Raw genomic sequence first — 18,263 nt, forward strand, 5'->3', positions numbered from 1 at the left:
AATTATTTTTATTTGGGGGCCAGAGTGATAGCACAGTGGTAAGGCATTTACCTTGTGCACAGTCGATCCAGGATGGACCTTGGTTTAATCCCTGGCATCCCATGTGGTTCTGAGTAGGGGTGATTTCTGAGTACAGAGCAAGGAATAACCCCTGAGCGTCATTGGGTGTGGCCCCAAAAAACAAAAAAAAATGTTTTCATGTGTCTGCTGGCCATCTGTTGGACTTCCTCAGAGAATTAATTGTCTGTTCATTTCTTCTTCCCAATTTTGTATGCTTTTATTTTTTTAGGTTTTGTGGAGCTAACCTTTGTGAGTGCTTTTATATCCTAGATATCAAACCTTTATATGATGTTTTGAGTGCAAATGTTTTCCCTTCCATTAAGTTGTCTTCTAGTTTTAGCTTTGTTTCTACAGAAACTTTTTACTTTGATGCAGTCCCATTTATTTAGCTCTTGACTTTGGCATTCTATGATCAAAGACTTTTTTGAGGTATAAGTTTTGGAGTGTTCTATGTTTTCCTCAGTGAACTTTATAGCTATGGATCTGATTTCAAGGCCTTTAATCCATTTTGAGTTGACTTTTGTGCAGTGTGAGATATGGATCATTCTTTAATTTCTTACAGTTGTTCCAACACCATTAGTTGAAGAGACTGTCCTTGTTCCATTTTAAGTTCTTGGTTCCTTTATCAATATTAGTGACCATACATCTGGGGATATATCACTGGATATTCTGTTCTGACTCATTGGTCTGAGAATTTTTTCCTTTCTTCTAGTACCATGCTGTTTTGATCACTACGGCTTTGTAGTAAAGTTTCAGTTAGGTAAAGAGATGCCATTCAGTTTCTTGTCTTTTAGTATGGATTTGGCTAACCCTAAGTCTTTTGTAGTTCCACACAAACTTTATAATAGATTGTTCTAAGTATTTAAAAATTATGTCTAAATTTGGATAGGAATTGCATTCAATCTATATAGTAGTTTAGATAAGATGGTCATTTTGATGATACCTATTCTTCCTACCCATGAGCATGGAATGTTCTTCCAATTCCTTAGGTTCTCTTCAATTTCTTTCTGAAGTGCTTCGAAATATTTATGGTATAGTTCTTTCTCCTCTCTTGTTAGGCTGATTCCTAGGTATTTGATATTTTTAGTACTATTTTAAATGGGGTGGACTCCTTTAACTCTTTCTCCTCTCTTCTTTATTTGTATAAAGGAATGCTACTGTCTTTTGTGTATTTACTTTGTAACTGGACACTTTACTGTATTGATTTATTGTAACTAGGAGCTTTTCTGTGGATTCTATGGGGTTTGGGGTATATATCATCATATCATCTGCATATCTCAAACTGCTGTTGTTTCCTGAGTTTCTCCATTGTTCTTTGCATTGGATAAGTTGGAGTGCTGGAGTTTCAGTGTGTTTTAAAAAATTGGTCTGTTCAATAGTATAAGAGGTGTTTGGAAGTATATTGTCCTTTATTTCCTGGGTGAGGGGCTGCAGGGGCTTTGGTGATGACAGCTGGGAGGTTCTGAGGCAGAAAGATGGGGTAGGGGCTGTTTTGCATGTGCTGAATTTGAGGGGTTTCCTGGGGATCCTTCACCCTACCCCCTCTGAGCTAAGGTCCCTGAGGATGAGTTATGCGGGGAGGGTTAAGCTGTTCTCATGGGGTTTTCTTTCTTGAGTGGTCATGGGGCTTTGGTGATGGCATCTAGGAGAATCGGAGGCCAAAGAGTGGCTTTTACTTTTCTTTTCTTTTTTTCTTTTTCTTCTTTTTGTTTTTGTTTTGATTTTAGTTTTTGGGCCACACCTGGTGACAGTCAGGGTTTACTCCAGGCTATGTGCTCAGAAATCGCTCCTGGCTTGGGGGACTATATGAGACACTGGGGATCGAACCAAGGTCAAACCCAGGTCTATCCTGGGTTAGCCGCATGCAAGGCAAACACCCTACCACTGTACTATCACTCGGTCCCTCTTTTCTTTTCTTTTTTTTAAGTCTGCATTCAGTGATGTTCAGGAGTTATTCTTAGCTCTGCACTTAGGAATTACTCCTGGTGGATGCAGGGATTGAGCCCAGGATGACTGTATGCAACAAAAATAAATATTCTGCAGCAATAAAATTACTCTGTCCCCTATAATTAATTTAGATAATTTTTGAAAGATATTTATTAACCTTTTGAGTCAAGAATATTACAAATCCTCTAAATTTTTGTTTTTATTTTTGAGCTACACCCATTTGTGTTCAGAGCTTACTCCCCATTTTGTACTGAGGATTCAAAGGACCATATGGGTTGTACCCAGGTTGACTGGAGGCAATATCTCTGGCCTACTATCTAATTATTTTCTTTTTTTTATTTTACCATGTAATAGTTTATTAAACTTTTCACTTAAATTATACAGAGACATATATGAAAATACATACTTATAGATCAAATAAAATATTTAGTCAATACATATATATTAAGAACCTGAAGGAAAATAGATTATTTTCATTGAGAAGCATACACTAGGACTTTTCAGACATGATTGGTGAGTTCATATTCTTCCAACAGTTATACTATCATTTTTCCAATGATTGTTTTTACTAAATTGATCAATTTCAGCCAATATATTTTTTTGTTGTCAACTGTGTGCTCCAGGAAGTTGGATCATTTTCTTCTCTTCCACTTTTCTTTCTGCTTCTTTCTCACTCTGGGCCCTTCTACTCCTATTTCTGATCCCACAGATTTCAATTCCTCTTTCCTACCAGGTTTCGTTGTTATTTCAATTTTTCATGAAAGTAGTATATTTGTTACCATTGATTAACCAGGTTGGTGCCTTATAATTAACGAAAAACTATAATATTCATTAGAGTCACCCTGCTATCCATGGTTTTTAAATAATGTACATCACATAATCATCATTGTACTATCATATAGAGTACATAATATTACATAGACTAAAATTCCCTGGAACATATATTTTTATCCAAAATATTATACATAAAATATTTTTATTTATAGTTTCAATATTTAAAGTTTTCATATTCATTATTTTTGGTCCATTAAAATTAAAGAAAGTCCAGGGGCCAGAGTGATAGCACAGCGGTAGGATGTTTGCCTTGCACACGGCTGATCTAGGACGGTCATTGGTTCGATCCCCTGAGGTCCCATATGGTCCCCCGAGCCATGAACAATTTCTGAGCTCATAGCCAGGAGTAACCCCTGAGTATCAGAGGGTGTGGCCCAAAAAGCCAAAAAAAAAAAAAAAAGTAAGTCCCTATGTACTATTTTAATCTAAAGATTTTACACATATCCCCAAATTATTAACCTTTTATACTTATTCATTAATCTTATATAATTCTCCTACATTCTGTTATACTTATATCATTCATCAATTAGTCATTCATTAATACATTGATAATTTGTTGTTATTCATCTAGGAAATATTTTATTGAGTTATAACCTAGACCACATTTTCACTCTTAGGGATGCTTTTGATAGGCATCATATGCTCTATAACCTTTTTATGTGTGAACATATATTTAAATACCAAAGCTTTTTCTCTTTGTTTTCTGACTAGTTTTTTTAAATTAAATTTATTTTTGAAGAGAAAAGACTCCCCTTATAGTATAAATAAAATCGCTTTAAAAGTGCTTTTAAAAATCAGCATCTAGAACCAACTTTCTTCAATTTCCTGCTTGTAAGTTCAAGTATAGTGGATATATATATAAATATATATATAAAATATCTTTTATAAACAGTTCTTTTTAAAATTTTTATCTTAAAATACTTAAAACTGTTATATGTCACATTATAAAGTGCATAAACTTTCAAGTATGTCCTTTTTTGATGAGTCTATCAGCCCATTATTGGTGAACATCTAAATTTCAATACTTTGTAAATTTAGGATAATTTAAATAAAAAACTGGAACTTTGTCTTTTAGTTTTAGTAGTATGAGAAGATAAATTTTTGGAGTGTAATTTGTAAATAAAAAGAATGTCTTTTGTTTGTTTTTTGTTTTGGGGGCACACATGGCTGTGCTCATAAGTTATTCCTGGCTCTGTGGTTAGAAATCAATCCTGGCTTGGGGGACCATATGGCATGTTGGGATTTGAATTCATGTCCATCTTGGGTTCACTGAGCACAAGGCAAATGCCCTACAACTGTGCTATTTTCAGACTCCATACTGCTTGTATTTTAAATATGCTGGCTCAAATATTTTATCAATTATAGCCTAATTTTTCTTCATAGAAATTGCACAAGTTGGGGCTCAAGTGGTAGCACAGCAGTAAGGTGTCTGCCTTATATGGAGCTGACTCAGGACAGATGCCTGAACTTGCCAAGAGCAATTTCTGAGCACAAAGTCAGGAGTAACCCCTGAGAGTCACATGGTGTGGCTACAAAGGGCAAAAATATAAAAAGAGAGAGAGAGAGAGAGAGAGAGAGAGAGAGAGACAGAGAGAGAGATTATTGCCTCAGGGTTCTGTCTTTCCTGACATTTTTCTCTACTATGTAAGCAGTAATTGTCAATAACTACAATGATATTATAAAATCCTTTTAGTAAAGAAAATAAAATTTCTTGCTAAAATGAAAAATCAATAAATTGTGATTTCTTTTAAGCTATAGAAATAATCTACATCCTTAAGATTGATCCAAAAAATATCTCAATTTTTAAAAATCTGCATGACCACAGAATGGCATGATTTATGTTTTGAACTTTTTCAGAGGTGAAGGTATAATATTACTGGTGAGACAAATTTGAGTAACAAAGCTTTTTCACATCCCACACTGAAATACCAATTTTCTCTCTGTATCAGACTTTAAATTCAGAGCATAAGGTTTCTTATCATATGGAACCCTGATAATCATGCATTAATGAGCAGCAAAGAAAGATTTGTTCCTTCATCTAAGATATATCTATTTATGTTATTAGTATTTGTTGTGTATATCTTAAGGAAGCTTGTCTTATGACACAGATGTTCCAGTCATTTTACTGCTGAAAGAAGACTGTATTGATTATTTGACTAGACTTAGGAAAGTGCTTAGGGACATGAGAAAGGCAGAGGAAAAACTCAGGGAAATGAGTTTTTCTGGTCACAAAGAATAGTTTTTGATACTTTGATAATTATTAAACAAAGTAACAAAATTATTAAATTAATTAGCCTTCTGAAATAAAAATATACTAATCCTTAATTATAAACTTTTATTGTCATTATTCTTCATTCAACAATTATTAAATACCTCCTATGTATTAAGGATTATTATGGGCATTAGGTAAATGAATAAATGACACAGAAGAAAATATCAGCAAATAGAGTTCTACCATAAAATCATTTAATCTATTCTATTGCATTTGAGACCCTTCATAGTTGTTCATTATCAGAAGATAGGATCTATTTATGAAAACTGCATATGCTTTTAGACCCAGCTTTGTCTCTAGTCTACAAGGGAATGGAATCATTTTCTAACCTAGAATGCTTTTTTGGTCCTGGGAAGGAAAATCTCTGAGATTCTCAAGTACTCGAAAGACATCTGGGAAATGCATAAAGGTGAATTGTCTCTTTAAAATCTGGTGAGCCACTGCCAAGACCTTGGGGGATGGTGAGAAGGGGGGGAGAGTTAACATACACATTTAAGTAGCTACCATCAATACAACACCAATTATTTAACCACAGTAAAGAAACCAGCAGCCAAGCCACACTGATTATTTAACCGCATGTCCAACTGCTGAACACAGCCATACTCAGCCACATTAATTTAATGTAAATATTCCAAGTAACCAGTCCCCATGGAGCCAAAAGCAGCTGCAAAGAACTTCTTTTCACTTTTTCTTCTCTTTGCTCTACGTTTGGAGCTGGGAGGCTGGCTAATGATTTAATACATATCTCACAACCCCTTCCATTTTGCACTTTTTATTTACAAAGAAACCTAAATTTATTTTTTCTTGCTCTCACATGTATTTACATACTCAGGAAGACATTTTAAATGGATTCTTTTGATTTTTTCCTTCCTTAGTTTTTGCCTTTTCTTTCATTTACATTTTTATACTCTATTTCCCTTTTCTTTTTTCCCAAATTAGTTTCTGCATATTTAAATCCATTCTATGCTTTATATTTATGTAATAACCATTTATAAATCTTATTCTTAGGGAGTGTTTATAAGGAAAATATAAACACTCTGCTTAACTATTCAATACAAAGTAGGGTAAAATTTATCGGAAATAGTTATTTTCATTGGAAAATGCCCAATCACAGGGATCAAATGTTCTTGTTTGGAAAACATATCTGTTTTGTCACTAGTTGCACTTAGCATTTGATTCAAATTCAATCCTTGATAACCCATAAGGACCGTTCAGCACCACCAGATGTCTAGCAATTAATAAAATATTTCTCTTTAGCATTTGAACCAACAAACCAAGGGATGAACTTGGGGCTAACTGATAGAGTAAGTCAATGGGCAAACAGAGCAATCTTTGCTGGAGAGTCAAGCAAATACTGAGTTGAGAAAGACAGAAAGACCATGTGGTCTTTTTTCTATTCTATCAACAGGGAAAAAAGTTAAGTAATAGAAACCAGCAATGAAAAAATATACTTCCAAGGAGGACTATATAAATCATATTGTTTTTTTATTGGTCCAGTTGCCTACATCAATTGCTAAACTATAAACCTGATATTTCATACTTACACTACATCTATGTTCATGTATTTTCAGAGCAAGATCTGGCCTTGAGGTGACCTCACTGAATCCTCTTATATTTGATCTGATACACAAAATTAGTTCAAAAATGATGTTTTTGGAGTTCATCTTTCCCTGTTTTTTTTTTTTCATCTGAATTAATATATGCCTTGGTGTTGGATTATTAGGGTCTGTTTTATTAAGGACTCTTTTCACCTCCTGGATTTTCACCAGAGCCTTTTTCCATAGAGTGGGAACGTTTTCCACTATTATTTCCCTGACCACTTGTTCTTCCCCTTCCCCAATTTCCTCCCCTTCTGGTATACCTACAATCTGAAGATTATTTCTTTTGTCTTTGTTCATTAAATACCTAACTTTTTCTTCCAATGCTTTATCTTTTATTTCCTTGTTGACTTCTTTGTCATTTTGGTTTGCAGTTTTTCTTCAAGTTCTTCTTTTTTTTTTTTTTGGTGGGGGAACCACACATGTTTGATGTTCAGGGGTTACTCCTGCTAAGTGCTCAGAAATTGTCCCTGGCTTGGGGGGACCATATGGGATCCTGGGGGATCGAACAGCGGTCCTTCCTTTGCTAGCGCTTGCAAGGCAGACACCTTACCTCTAGCTACACCTCTCCGGCCCTGTTCTTCAAGTTCTTCTATGTGATCCTCCAACTGTGTAATTCTGCTATTATGGCAGGGGTGGTGAACACGCGGCTCTAGAGCCGCATGCGGCTCCCGGCCAAAATGAATGCGGCTCTTTGCCTCTTATCATTATTTTGTATACTGTGGCTCTTTGCCAAGTTTGGATTTTGTTCTGCTGCTTCTGAGGAGGGACCTCTGAGGAGAGATCTCCAAGCACAGAGTCCCACCCCCAGGCTGCGTCATCCCATCTCCCATCCCTCAGAAACAACTGCACGAGCCAGCAAGCGGGGGGGGGGGGGGGGGGGGGGGGGGGGGGAACCCATGCGTCACATGTTGGGTCACATCTTGCTGTTAGTTCTTAGTGTGGAGGATGCACACACCCTCACCACCACTGCAGGATTTTTACCCTCACTCAAAATGGCAAAATGTAATATGTGTTTAATATATTATTGTTAAAATTATGTGCTTTTGTGTGAGTGTTTGTCTGTTTTGGCAGGTCCCTGAGTGGTGTGGCTCTCTGACTCTCACAGTTTAAATTTTTGGCTCTTTGTGTCGAACTTGTTCACCACCCCTGAATATGGCTTGCTAAGACGTTTTTTATTTCCATTAATTCCATTTGTATGGAATCTCTCATATTCTGTAAAAGTTCTTCTTTAAGTTGGTTGATTTGTTCATCATGGATTTCTTGAACTCTCTGGCTGTTGATTCCTTAATTTCTTTTTCCATGGCTTGCATTGCTACTTTTAGGTCCTCATCTATTGGGCCTGTGTGTTTTGGTGGTTTGGAAACTTGCTAGGATTTCTCTCGATATCCCCAGTTGTTAGTGTCTTCCTTAGTTTACCCATATTTCTTTGCATTTAATGGTTTGGCTTGGAGTGCATGCAATGCCTTTAGATTTCAGCCCTCTTTTGTTATCTGTGGTGTGAGGCTGGGTCCCTTTTCTGGAATGCGGCTCTAGGTAGGTATGTTGGCTGCAATAGCTGACATTTGGCCCCTCCACATCCTCCAGTCATACCTGGGTCAATCACCCTTCCCCCTCTACCTGACAGTTGGTGTGGTTCAGCTCTGAGCCACAATAGCAGAGGACCCGGTTGTGCCTAGATCAATCCCAAAAATGATGCTTTTAATAGAAAAAAATCTATCTTATTAAAATGATGGGAATACATTAAGCTGAGAAGCTTCTGCACCTCAAAAGAAATAGTGCCCAGGATACAAGAGCCACCCACCGAGTGGAAGAAACTATTCACCTAACACCCATCAGATAGGGGCTAATATCCAAAATATACAGGGCACTGACAGAACTTTACAAGAAAAAAACATCTAATCCCATCAAAAAATGGGGAGAAGAAATGAACTGACACTTTAATAAAAAAGAAATACAAATGGCCAAAAGGCACATGAAAAAATGCTCCTCATCACTGATCATCAGGGAGATGCAAATCAAAACAACAATGAGATACCACCTCACACCACAGAGAATGGCACACATCACAAAGAATGAGAATAAACAGTGCTGGCGGGGATGTGGAGTGAAAGGAACTCTTATCCACTGCTGGTGGAAATGCCATCTATTCCAACCTTTGTGGAAAGCAATATGGAGATTCCTCCAAAAACTGGAAATTGAGCTCCCATTCGACCCAGCTATACCACTCCTAGGGATATACCCTAGGAACGCAAGAATATAATACAAAAACCCCTTCCTTACACCTATATGCATTGCAGCACTATTTACCATAGCAAGACTCTGGATACAACCAAGATGCCCTTCAACAGACGAATGGCTTAAGAAACTGTGGTACATATACACAATGGAATATTATGTAGCCATCAGGAGAGATAAAGTCATGAAATTTTCCTATACATTGATGTACATGGAGTCTATCATGCTGAGTGAAATGAGTCAGAGGGAGAAACACAGAATAGTCTCACTCATCTATGGGTTTTAAGAAAAATAAAGGTCATCTTTGCAACAATCCTCAGAGACAATGAGAGGAGGGCTGGAACTTCCAGCTCACTTCATGAAGCTCACGACAAAGAGTGGTGAGTGCAGTTAGAGAAATAACTACACTGAGAACTACCATAATCATGTGAATGAATGAGGGAACTGGAAAGCCTATCTAGAGTACAGGTGGGGGTGGGGTGGGATGGAGGGAGATTTGGGACATTGGTGGTGGGAATGTTTCACTGGTGAAGGGGCGTGTTCTTTACATGACTGAAACCTAATCACAATCATATTTGTAATCAAGATGTTTAAATAAATAAAAAATTAATTAAAAAAAGAAAAATCTATCTTATGTTGCATAGGGAAATGGGGATAGATTGTAATTGTAATAGAGTCATGAAACTACTCTACTTAATGTACAGATTTTCCTTGATGCCTATCAGCTTACACCATGTTTCACTAGTGGTCAAGCATGGAGTAGAAGGACAAAAATCTTTGAAAAAATCATGTTAAAATCAATCTCAGCCCAGTTTGAAAGTAGATAATACGAAGTTTTCCTGGACAAATTTACAATGCTTATTGAACATTCAAATAAATACATGGCACAGAAGTCAGAAAAAGATTGACATTAAAATATCAAAGTAGAAAATGTATTTGTTTTAGAGGACACACCCATTGGTGCTCAGGGGTTACTCTAAAAGCATAACTCACTTCTGGTGGTGCTGAGGGTTTCCTATGGAATACCTGGAATTGATCCCTAGTTGGCCATGTGGAGGCAAGCCCCTAACCCACTGTGCTATCATTCTGTTCCCAAGAGATGTAATTTCAAATGCAGGTACTGCATAAGAAATTAATTAATATCATCAGGAGAAGCCTCTAAATCTTCTGTATACTATTGAAGTCAGAGATTGTTGGGAGGTTCAAGAAAAAATTAATACATTTGATAAAAGATGAAATTTGACAAGAAATAAAGAAGTTGAAAGATCTTTAGGTACACAGAGTGATTTATTTTTCACCTGGCCTGAAAACAGCACCAACTCAAAGTCTCAGCCTCACAGGTCTTCTTTCTGAGGAGAGTACACACTTTAGGAAGAGGAATAAAAGTAATTAAATAATTTTCTGAATATTTGGGCCTCTAGCATTTTAACAGTACTATTTAAATTAAATAAAATTCCTTTGCTAAAGAAACTTCTTGATCAAAGAAGAATTGCAGAATGTCAGTGATTTAAGATTAATTGGTGGCAGGATTTATTCAAGGTAAGGTCAGGCATATTGATAAGATAAAGTTGAAAATAAACAGAATGAAAATTACTTATGTCAAACATACAAAGCAGTGAGAATAAATATGGGCATATAATAGATGGAAACTATATTGAAACAAAACAAAAGGAAAAATCTGGCAGTGTCCAATGACTGGTTAAAAGTTGTAAATAAGTGGGGCCAGAGTGGTGGCACAAGTGGTAGGGCGTTTGCCTTGCACACACTAACCTAGGATGGTCCCTGGTTCAATCCCCAGCGACTCATATGGTCCCCAAAGCCAGGAGCAATTTCTGACCTCATAGCTAGGAGTAACCCCTGAGCGTCACCGAGTATGGCCCCCCCAAAAAAATTGAAAATAAGGGAGAAGAAAACTAAGTTTTTCAGACAGAATATTAACTTTAACATAGACGCATGTGTTTCCTTCCTCAAATATAGTAGTTCAATAGTCATTGTCAAATTATTTACCAATATAAAAACAAATCTGAGTACCAAATCCCCAAATGTGTTTCTCTAATGGTTTGCAATTTCAGCAAGTGAATTTTCATTTGGTGATTTGGAACAAAACCTTAAAGAAACTTTTCATCTCTACACTCTTACAGTGCTATGAACAAATATTTTAGCTTAACTTTTAAAATTGGTCAAAATTTGTATCACTTTCCCTACTGCCACACTCATTCTAACTATTAACCATTACAATAATAGCCTCCTAATTGACCTATGCCTTCACTCATGCTCCTTATAGCCTCTACAAAAGTCATAAAATTATGCTCAAATCCTTTCATGATTTCCAACACAATATAGAGTAAATAAAGTAATTTCAATGGCTTAGAAAGTACTAGTGGTTCTGGCTCTCCAATATATCTTGGTCTCAAATCAACCTGGCACTTAGAGTCTACTATAGACTTTTAGATTGACATACTGTTGTTGAATTTGCAACCTTTCACTTCTGGCTCTTTGTTTTTGCCCTATCTGCTGATACTGGTGGACCAAAACCTCTTCCTTTTCTCTCTTGCCCTCTTAGTTAAGTGGCATATGTAGTTCCATTACTTTCCTTGAATGTTGTGATTCTAGAAATAATAATTGCAATATTTATGAAATAATGTGAAATAATATGAAATATTTATATAATAGTAAGATGTGAAAATTATTATTAATTTTATTATCTGATATCAATGGTAGTTTAATTATGTTAATGCTCCAAATTCATGAGCAGTTAAGGGTATGTGTTTCATTTCTTATCTTCTTCTCTTTTCTTTTTTATTAATATATTTATTTAAGTACCATGATTACAGACATATTTGTAGATTAGTTTCAGTTATAAAAAGTATACCCCCTATTCACCCCTCAATACCCTCATCTCCTTCCTCCCACACCCTGCCTGTCTTCAGGAGAGGCATTCTATTTCTCTCACTCACTACCATTATTATGATAGTTTTTGGTGTAGTTTAACTCAGTATAATTGTTTCCATATCTATTCATGTATATGAAAATTGCATGACTTCATTTTCTCTAACAACTGCATAGCATTCAATTGTGTATATATACCACAATTTCTTTAGCAAATCATCTATTGTTGGGCATCTGGATTGTTACCAGATTCAGACTATTGTAAATAGAGCTCCAATGAATATGGCATGCACAGGGCATCTTTGTATTGTATTGTATATCCCTAGAAATGGTATAGCTGGATTATATGGGAGCTCAATTTTCATTTATTTTGAGGACTCTCCATAGTAATTTTCAAAAAGGCTGAACTAAATGGTATTCCTACAAACAGTGAATGAGAGTGCCTTTCTCCACTCATCCCCACCAGCACTGATTGTTATTGTTCTAACACAATGAACAAAGACCAAATCAAAATGGACTCAATATCTTGATATTGGACCTGAAACTATAAGATATATAGAAGAAAACATAGGCAAAAATGTGTTTTTTGAAATGAAAGGCATCTTCAAGGAGGAAACACCATTGTCAAAACAAATGGAAACAGAGATAAATAAATGGGATTGAGAAGCTTCTGCACCTCAAAGGAAACAGTGACTAAGATTCAAAGGCCACTAATGGAATGGGAGAAACTTTTCACCAATATTCATCAGATAAGGGGCTAACATCTAAGATATATAACAGGTACTGACAGAACATAACAAAAAAATCACCCCATCGAAGAATGGGGAGAAAAAATAAACAGATGGCCAAAACGCACATAAAAAAACTACTCTACATAACTATTAAGGAGATGCAAATCAAAACAAAAATGAGATATCACCTCTTGCCACATAGACTGGCACACTTATTTCTTGAAGAAGTGTTTTGTAGTTTTCTTTGTATAAGTTTTTCACCTCTTTAGTTTAATTGATTCTGCATTACTTTGTTTTCTTAGGCACAATTTTAAGTTGGAATTTTTAATATCTTTCTTCTCTTTCATCATTTATGGACAGGTAAGCTATAGACTTTTTATGTCAATTTAGTTAATTGCCACTTTATAATAAAAATCTAAAAGATTTGTTGTATAACCTTTAGAATATGTATTTTTCAATAAAATCATAACACTCTCTGCCACACAAATGATTATGGTTCCTATTATTTATCATCCTTCGACTCCATGTTACTCACTTTCCTGGGGAACCCTGAGAATTCCCAGAAGTATATAAACCAAAACAACAACTATGACAGCCATGAAATTTATTTATACATGGATGTATATGGAGAGTACTTTGCTGAGTGAAAAAAGTCAAAGGGAGAGAGATAAACATTAAATGATCACACTCATTATATAAAAATATAGGAGGCAATAATATCCAGAACAATAGAGATGAGAACCAGGAGAACTAGTCCATGGTAGAGTTTTGCAATAGATGTAATGAGACTGTAGTTAGTGCAGAGAAGGGACCACTAGTTAATGAACTCTAGCACAACACGGAGAAAACATGACATTACAGGCATGACAATGAGGAAATAATGCAGGCCAACACCATGTATAGAGAATGAAGATGGCAGCTCTGATGACCTGAAAAGTGCCAACCACCAATTTAGCTCTCAGATAAGGAGTTTAGGGAAGAAATATAAAGGATGTTCATAAAATTCAAAGAAAGCATGGATTGAGTTGAATGAACAACAAATAAGAATCAAGAGGATATGGAAATAGAAAATAGAAATCAGAAAACTCAATACTGAAATAACAGGACTGAAAAACCTGAAATGAAAACCCCACTAGAGAGCCTCTCCAACAGAGTAACAGCAGCTGAGTACCAAATCAATGAACTGGAAGAGGAGATGCATAACAACTTTGTCCAACAGAAGAGATTGGAAAAGAGCCTTAACACAAATAAACATACAATGGAAAAAATCCTCAAAAAAGGAACAGACGAAATTTAAAAAGTTTGATAGATTCAACAGAATAAGAATAATTGGAGTAACAGAGGTCCAGGAAGAAAATCTCCAAGAAGAATCAAGATGCAAGGCCATCACTGCAGAGAAAGCTCCAGACCTAAAGAGTTCGTGCAACCAAATACTGCATACATGAGGGGTACCAATTAAAAGGGATCTGAATAAAAGCACTCCAAGATATATCTTAGTCACAATGACAAATACCACAGATAGGTATAGAATATCGAAAGCAGAAAGATCATAAAGGGAAATTGCAGTCAAGACAGACCAAAAGACACACCAAACTCCAACACAAAGAGGACACTAAATTTTATGACAATTACCTCTCTCAACACCAATGAACTAAATGCACCATTTAAGAGACACAGAGTGTCAAAATGAATCAAAAAGCTCAATCCATCATTCTGCTGCCTACAAGAAACACATCTGAATAGTCAGAAAAAACATAGACTCAAAAATCAAAGATTGAAGGACAAACATCCAAGAAAAAAAGTTCCCTGAAAAAGCTGGGGAAGCCATACAAATATCAGATAAAACAAACTTTAGACTTAAAAGTTATAAGGGACAAAGATGGACATTTATTAAGAATCAAAGATGTATACAAGGAAGAAATCATACTCCTAGACATATATGCACCCAATGAGGGACCCGCATAATATTTAAAACAAGTATTAACAAGTCTGAAATACGACATCAATAGCAGCACAGTAATAGTGAGAGACCTTAACAGCGTCCTGTCACCCCTTGATAGGTCAATCAGGATTAAACCTACCAAAAATATACTAGCTCTAAAAGGAGAAATGGAAGAAAATGGAATAAAAAGAAATGGAAGAAATGGAAGAAAGCCATATATATATATGTTTCTCCAACCCCAGAAACCTGGATATACATTCTTTTCTAGTGCACACAGGTCATTCTCCTGGATAGACCACATGCTAGCCTGTAAAATATACCTCCATATAATCAAGATGATAGAAATTATACAAACTACCTTCTCAGATCATAATGCACAGAAATTAAAAGCAAACTATAAATAGACACAGAGAAAAAAATTTAATACCTGGATATTGAATAGCTCACTACTGAAAAGTCAGTTGGTCAGAGAGGAAATCAAAGATTCCTGGAAACAAATGTGAATGAAGACACAAATTACCAAATTTTGGGGGACATGAAAAAGCAGTACTAAGGAAAATTGATAGCTTTACAAGCACACACCAGGAAGGAAGAAGGGGCCTAAATAAATAACTTAATGACACAACTTAGAAAATTAGAAAGAGATCAGCAAAATGAACCAAAAATAGGCAGGCAGAAAGAAATAACAATAATTAGAACAGAAAATAATGAAGTATAACTGGAAAGAACAATTCAAAAGATCAATAAAAGCAAAAGTTGGTTCTTTGAAAAATCATCAAGATTGATAAACCACTAGCATAACTCACAAAAAAAGGAAAGAAAGAAACGTAGTAAACTGAATTAAAATTGTAAAGGAGATCACTATAGATACAACAGAGATTCGAAGGGTAATCAGAGACGACTTTGAGAACATCTGTGCCACGGAAAAAGAAAACCTGGAAGAAATGAATAAATTCTTGGACTCATAATCTGACATGGTTGATTCAAAATGATCTAGCATATCTACAGAGACCCATCACTATTGAGGAAATTAAAATGGTAATCAAAAACCTTCCCCAAAGCAGAAGACCAGGCCCAGATGTATTCACGGAAAAATTCTTTGAAACCCTTTTAAAAGGAACTACAAAAATTCTTTCCAGTTAGGAAAGGAAGAACTCAAGCTCTTGTGTTTGCTGATGAGATGCTATTCTATTTAGAAAACTCTAAAGACTCTACATAAGACTTCGATAACCAATAAATTTGTATAGCAATAAGCAGGCTACAAAATTAACATGAAAAAATCAATGACGTTCTTATACACAAATAATGATAGAGAATAAATGGACATAAAAAATACCATTCACGTTAGTGCTACAAAAACTCAAATACCTTGGAGTCAACTAAACTAAAGAGGTGAAGGACCTATACAAAGAAACTACAAAACACTGCTTCAAGAAATAAAAGAAGACATAAGGAAACGGACAACCATACTTTTGCATGGATTGGGAGGATTAACATTATTAGAAGGGCAATGCTCCACAAAGTATTTTATAGATTTACTGCAATTCATCTAAGAATACACATGATATTCTTCAAAGGTGTAGACCAAACACAACTGAAATTCATTTTTAAGAATAAACACTTGCATGTAGCTAAAGCAACCCTTAGTAAAGAAAAGATGGGAGTCATCACTTTCCCCAACTTTAAATTGTAGTAATAAACAATAGTCATTAAAACAGAATGGTGCTGGAATAAAAACAGAACCTCAGATTAGTGGAACAGACTTGAGTATTTAGAGAATGTTCCCCTGGCATACAATCAATTAATTTTTGATAAAGGGACAATAAATGCAAATGGAGCAAGGAAAGCCTCTTTAATAGGTTTTTTTTGGGACAACTGATCAGCCACATGCAAAAAAGCAAACTCAGACTTCCATCTAACACTATGCACAAAGGTAAAATACAAAGGAAGTAAGGACATTGATATCAGACCTAGAACCATAAGGTAAATAGAAGAACACATAGTTAAACACTACATGACATTGACACTAAAGGCATCTTCAAGGAAGAAACACCACTGTCTAAACAAGTGAAAACAGAGATAAACAAATGGGACTATAATAAATTAAGAAGCTTCTGCACCTCAAAAAATTGTGATGAGAATATAAAAGCCACGCACAGAATGGGAGAAACCATTCACCCAACACCCATCAGATAGGGGGTTAATATCTAAGATACACAAGATACTGACAGAATTTAAAAAGAAAGTCATCTAACTATGTAAAAAAGAGGGATAAGAAATGGACATACATTACCTCAAAAAAGAAATACATATGACCAAAAGCACATGAAATAATTTTCCACATAATTTATCATCACACCATAGATTGCACACACAAAGACTATAACACATCACAACAAGCAAACAAACAAACAAACAAAAACCCCAGGAATAATCAGTGCTTGTCAGGATGTGGAGAGGAATTCTCATTTACTGATAGTGGGAATTCCATCTAGTTCAGCCTTTATGGAAAACAATATGGAGATTCCTCATTAAACTGGAAATTGAGCTCCCATAGATCTAGTTATTCCACTCCTAGGGTTATACCCTAGGAACACAAAACACAATACAAAAATGCCTTCTACACACCTATATTTTTTCAGAGATATTTTTAATGGCCAGAATCTGGAAACAATTCAAATAACAGACAACAAGTGAGTGGCTAAGGAAACTATGGTACATATACACAATGGAATATTATGCAACCATGAAGAAAAATGAATCATGGATGAACACGGAAAATATGCTGAGTAAAATAAATCAAAGGGAGAAAGAAAAAATAGTCGCACTCATCTGTGGGATTTAAAAAAATTAAATACATTATTGTAATAATACCCAAGACAATAGAGATGAGGGTTGGAAACACCAGTGCATGATAGGAAGCTTACCACAAAGAGTGATGAGTGCAATTAGAGAAATACCTACACTTACAACTATCGTGACAATGGTAATTAGTGAGAGAATGCCTGTCTACAATAGATAGGGGTGGGGGAGTAGGCAGATCTGGGGCATTTGTGGTGGGAAGTTGCACTGGTGAAGGGGGTTGTTCTTTTCTATAACTGAAACCCAACTACAAACAGATTTGTAATCATGATGCTTAAATTTATACATTATTATGAAACAATATAAATATAAATATTTTGGTTTTGAATCTATAACTTTCCTGACTGTTGTTTATACATTGAATTAAGTTCTCAGATTCCAATACCAAAACAATGGATAGACCTGTGACTATAATCAGATGGCTGTCTGAAAAATAATTCATGCACATGCGTGTAGAGAGAAAGGCTTTTGAGAATTCCCCACATTACCCTTCGCTCCTAGCAGGCCACTGCTTCAAGCTTCCCAGGATATCCATAAAACATCAGGGCCACTTCCTCTCTCACTGAGAAATTTATTCTGAGGGATTTGGAAGGTGGGACCATCTGGTTTCAACACCAATCCAAGGTACTATATTCAAAAATAATAGAAGCATCCAATGAGTAACAATACATATACTGATTTGGGTAGAAATGGATAAATCCAGTAATCCCACATTTATCCATGAAGCTATGTATCATTTCTTTTTTAAAAAATATTTTATATAAACATCTTGATTACAAACATGATTGTGGTTGGGTTTCTGCCATGTAAGGAACACCCCCATCACCAGTGCAACATTCCCGTCACCAATGTCCCAAATCTTCCTCCTCCACTTTCTTTAAATTTGAATG

Source organism: Suncus etruscus, chromosome 1 (assembly GCF_024139225.1).
Source record: "Suncus etruscus isolate mSunEtr1 chromosome 1, mSunEtr1.pri.cur, whole genome shotgun sequence".
Lineage (NCBI taxonomy): Eukaryota > Metazoa > Chordata > Mammalia > Eulipotyphla > Soricidae > Suncus > Suncus etruscus.